Source organism: Syngnathus floridae, unplaced genomic scaffold (assembly GCF_059516105.1).
Source record: "Syngnathus floridae isolate MCC-2025c unplaced genomic scaffold, RoL_Sflo_1.0 HiC_scaffold_40, whole genome shotgun sequence".
In the NCBI taxonomy this organism is placed as follows: domain Eukaryota; kingdom Metazoa; phylum Chordata; class Actinopteri; order Syngnathiformes; family Syngnathidae; genus Syngnathus; species Syngnathus floridae.
In genome coordinates this window covers 107501-112911 of record NW_028284069.1, presented here as the reverse complement: position 1 = coordinate 112911, position 5411 = coordinate 107501, and positions in this window count along the sequence as shown.

Here is a 5411-nt window from a genome sequence, read left to right as displayed (position 1 = left end):
CCAGAACAAGTGAAAATTCAGCCTCTTCTCCTGGAAGTCTGGCCAAGTTTGGCGAATATTTTCTAAGTGCCAACGACTCAACCAGCCTAAAGTGTCCGCCTCGGCTGGTTCCCCAGGTCGGCCACCAAAAGTGAAAATTCGGCCTCTTCTCCTGGAAGTCTTGCCAAGTTTGGCGAATATTTTCTAAGTGCCAACGACTCAACCAGCGTAAAGTGTCCGCCTCGGCTGGTTCCCCAGGTCGGCCACCAAAAGTGAAAATTCGGCCTCTTCTCCTGGAAGTCAAGCCAAGTTTGGCAAATATTTTCTAAGTGCCAACGACTCAACCAGCCTAAAGTGTCCGCCTCGGCTGGTTCCCCAGGTCGGGTACCACAAGTGAAAATTCGGCCTCTTCTCCTGGAAGTCTGGCCAAGTTTGGCGAATATTTTCTAAGTGCCAACGACTCAACCAGCCTAAAGTGTCCGCCTCGGCTGGTTCCCCAGGTCGGGTACCACAAGTGAAAATTCGGCCTCTTCTCCTGGAAGTCTGGCCAAGTTTGGCGAATATTTTCTGAGTGCCAACGACTCAACCAGCCTAAAGTGTCCGCCTCGGCTGGTTCCCCATAACGGCCACCAAAAGTGAAAATTCGGCCTCTTCTCCTGGAAGTCAAGCCAAGTTTGGCAAATATTTTCTAAGTGCCAACGACTCAACCAGCGCAAAGTGTCCGCCTCGGCTGGTTCCCCATAACGGCCATGAAAAGTGAAAATTCGGCCTCTTCTCCTGGAAGTCAAGCCAAGTTTGGCAAATATTTTCTAAGTGCCAACGACTCAACCAGCGTAAAGTGTCCGCCTCGGCTGGTTCCCCAGGTCGGCCACCAAAAGTGAAAATTCGGCCTCTTCTCCTGGAAGTCTTGCCAAGTTTGGCGAATATTTTCTAAGTGCCAACGACTCAACCAGCGTAAAGTGTCCGCCTCGGCTGGTTCCCCAGGTCGGCCACCAAAAGTGAAAATTCGGCCTCTTCTCCTGGAAGTCAAGCCAAGTTTGGCAAATATTTTCTAAGTGCCAACGGCTCTTGAGCCGAAAAGTGTCCGCCTCGGCTGGTTCCCCATAACGGCCACCAAAAGTGAAAATTCGGCCTCTTCTCCTGGAAGTCAAGCCAAGTTTGGCAAATATTTTCTAAGTGCCAACGACTCAACCAGCGTAAAGTGTCCGCCTCGGCTGGTTCCCCAGGTCGGCCACCAAAAGTGAAAATTCGGCCTCTTCTCCTGGAAGTCAAGCCAAGTTTGGCAAATATTTTCTAAGTGCCAACGACTCAACCAGCGTAAAGTGTCCGCCTCGGCTGGTTCCCCATAACGGCCACCAAAAGTGAAAATTCGGCCTCTTCTCCTGGAAGTCAAGCCATGTTTGGCAAATATTTTCTAAGTGCCAACGGCTCTTGAGCCGAAAAGTGTCCGCCTCGGCTGGTTCCCCATAACGGCCACCAAAAGTGAAAATTCGGCCTCTTCTCCTGGAAGTCAAGCCAAGTTTGGCAAATATTTTCTAAGTGCCAACGACTCAACCAGCGTAAAGTGTCCGCCTCGGCTGGTTCCCCAGGTCGGCCACCAAAAGTGAAAATTCGGCCTCTTCTCCTGGAAGTCAAGCCAAGTTTGGCAAATATTTTCTAAGTGCATACGACTCAACAGCCGTAAAGTGTCCGCCTCGGCTGGTTCCCCAGGTCGGGTACCACAAGTGAAAATTCGGCCTCTTCTCCTGGAAGTCAAGCCAAGTTTGGCAAATATTTTCTAAGTGCCAACGACTCAACCAGCCTAAAGTGTCCGCCTCGGCTGGTTCCCCAGGTCGGCCACCAAAAGTGAAAATTCGGCCTCTTCTCCTGGAAGTCAAGCCACGTTTGGCAAATATTTTCTAAGTGCCAACGACTCAACCAGCGTAAAGTGTCCGCCTCGGCTGGTTCCCCATAACGGCCATGAAAAGTGAAAATTCGGCCTCTTCTCCTGGAAGTCAAGCCAAGTTTGGCAAATATTTTCTAAGTGCCAACGACTCAACCAGCGTAAAGTGTCCGCCTCGGCTGGTTCCCCAGGTCGGCCACCAAAAGTGAAAATTCGGCCTCTTCTCCTGGAAGTCAAGCCAAGTTTGGCAAATATTTTCTAAGTGCCAACGACTCAACCAGCGTAAAGTGTCCGCCTCGGCTGGTTCCCCAGGTCGGCCACCAAAAGTGAAAATTCGGCCTCTTCTCCTGGAAGTCAAGCCAAGTTTGGCAAATATTTTCTAAGTGCCAACGACTCAACCAGCCTAAAGTGTCCGCCTCGGCTGGTTCCCCATAACGGCCATGACAAGTGAAAATTCGGCCTCTTCTCCTGGAAGTCAAGCCAAGTTTGGCAAATATTTTCTAAGTGCCAACGGCTCTTGAGCCGAAAAGTGTCCGCCTCGGCTGGTTCCCCAGGTCGGCCACCAAAAGTGAAAATTCGGCCTCTTCTCCTGGAAGTCAAGCCAAGTTAGGCAAATATTTTCTAAGTGCCAACGACTCAACAGCCGTAAAGCGTCCGCCTCGGCTGGTTCCCCATAACGGCCACCAAAAGTGAAAATTCGGCCTCTTCTCCTGGAAGTCAAGCCAAGTTTGGCAAATATTTTCTAAGTGCCAACGACTCAACCAGCGTAAAGTGTCCGCCTCGGCTGGTTCCCCAGGTCGGCCACCAAAAGTGAAAATTCGGCCTCTTCTCCTGGAAGTCTTGCCAAGTTTGGCGAATATTTTCTAAGTGCCAACGACTCAACCAGCGTAAAGTGTCCGCCTCGGCTGGTTCCCCAGGTCGGCCACCAAAAGTGAAAATTCGGCCTCTTCTCCTGGAAGTCAAGCCAAGTTTGGCAAATATTTTCTAAGTGCCAACGACTCAACCAGCGTAAAGTGTCCGCCTCGGCTGGTTCCCCAGGTCGGTCACCAAAAGTGAAAATTCGGCCTCTTCTCCTGGAAGTCAAGCCAAGTTTGGCAGATATTTTCTAAGTGCCAACGACTCAACCAGCGTAAAGTGTCCGCCTCGGCTGGTTCCCCAGGTCGGCCACCAAAAGTGAAAATTCGGCCTCTTCTCCTGGAAGTCAAGCCAAGTTTGGCAAATATTTTCTAAGTGCCAACGACTCAACCAGCGTAAAGTGTCCGCCTCGGCTGGTTCCCCATAACGGCCACCAAAAGTGAAAATTCGGCCTCTTCTCCTGGAAGTCAAGCCATGTTTGGCAAATATTTTCTAAGTGCCAACGGCTCTTGAGCCGAAAAGTGTCCGCCTCGGCTGGTTCCCCATAACGGCCACCAAAAGTGAAAATTCGGCCTCTTCTCCTGGAAGTCAAGCCAAGTTTGGCAAATATTTTCTAAGTGCCAACGGCTCTTGAGCCGAAAAGTGTCCGCCTCGGCTGGTTCCCCAGGTCGGCCACCAAAAGTGAAAATTCGGCCTCTTCTCCTGGAAGTCAAGCCAAGTTTGGCAAATATTTTCTAAGTGCCAACGGCTCTTGAGCCGAAAAGTGTCCGCCTCGGCTGGTTCCCGCGGTCGGCCTTCAAAAGCGAAAATTCGGCCTCTTCCCCTGGTAGCCCTGCCAACTTGTGCGAATTTTTTCTAAGTGCCAACGGCTCTTGAGCCGAAAAGTGTCCGCCTCGGCTGGTTCCCTCGGTCGGCCCCAAAAAGCGAAAATTCGGCCTCTCCCTCTTTAGGTACCAGGGGCTGGGGTACCAGGGGGAGGGTGCAGTACCAACTTTGGTCTTCAGGTGCGCCAGAGTACGCTAAATGGTCCCCCTAGTCAGCGTACTCATCAACGATTTACCCCCCTTTCGCAAAATATAGTCAGAACGAGCATGGGGGGCGCATAATTTACCCCACAAAATGAAAGGGCCCGGTGCCGAGCGCTTGGTCATGGCCGCCAGCAGCGCCCCTTGCTCGGTGGGAACACAACACGCAGGGTTGCACAGCACCCTGGAAGGCACAAAGAGAGTGAAAAATTTTCTAAGTGTCACTCTTGACGAAAAATGTCTAAGTGCCTCTCTTGACGAAAAATTTCTAAGTGCCACGCTTGACGAAAAATGTCTAAGTGCCACAGCGCTCGAAAATTTCCTAAGTGCGAGCACGGCTGTGAAATATTCAAAGTACAAGGAACGCTGGCAGAATCTCTCGACGGCCGTCTGCTCCCGGCGGCCGCCGTGAAGTCTCCCCTCCCGGGGACGGCTGTCTGCTCCCGGCAGCCGTCCTTAACCCCCTCCCCACACGTTGGACGAACACCAGCCGAGGGCGAAAGGCTCGCGGTGTGGAAGGATCGTGGCCACGGCTAATCTAGCGATGCCCGCGTTGGACGGTCACACCGCACGACAGAGCGGGGCCTGCATCCGGCGCGAGGCGGCCTTCAGGCACGTGGCTCGAGACGACCTCACCCGCCCTAGCCCGGAGCGGAAAGACTTTGAAATTTTCAAAGTCCAAGGAACACTGGCAGAATGGGAGGACCGGCCGCCTCCTTAAACACAGGCCGGAGAGATGGAGCGGGATCAGCGGCCCGCGCGTTGAGCGAACACCGGCCGAGGGCGAAAGGCTCGCGGTGTGGAAGGATCGTGGCCACGGCTAATCTAGCGATGCCCGCGTTGGACGGTCACACCGCACGACAGAGCGGGGCCTGCATCCGGCGCGAGGCGGCCTTCAGGCACGTGGTTCGAGACGACCTCACCCGCCCTAGCCCGGAGCGGAAAGACTTTGAAATAGTCAAAGTCCAAGGAACACTGGCAGAATCTCTCGACGGCCGTCTGCTCCCGGCGGCCGCCGTGAAGTCTCCCCTCCCGGGGACGGCTGTCTGCTCCCGGCAGCCGTCCATAACCCCCTCCCCACACGTTGGTTGAACATCAGCCGAGGGCGAAAGGCTCGCGGTGTGGAAGGATCGTGGCCACGGCTAATCTAGCGATGCCCGCGTTGGACGGTCACACCGCACGACAGAGCGGGGCCTGCATCCGGCGCGAGGCGGCCTTCAGGCACGTGGTTCGAGACGACCTCACCCGCCCTAGCCCGGAGCGGAAAGACTTTTCAAAGTCCAAGGAACACTGGCAGAATGGGAGGACCGGCCGCCTCCTTAAACACAGGCCGGAGCGACCGAGCGGGATCAGCGGCCCGCGCGGAGGGTCTTTAAAATGTACAAAGTCCTAGGAACAATGGCAGAATCGCTCGACGGCCGTCTGCTCCCGGCGGCCGCAGTGGAAGGACTGTACACCCCACCCGGGGACGGCTGTCTGCTCCCGGCAGCCGTCCTTCCCCCCCTCCCCACACGTTGGCCGAACATCAGCCGAGGGCGAAAGGCTCGCGGTGTGGAAGGATCGTGGCCACGGCTAATCTAGCGATGCCCGCGTTGGACGGTCACACCGCACGACAGAGCGGGGCCTGCATCCGGCGCGAGGCGGCCTTCAGGCACGTGGTTCGAGACGAC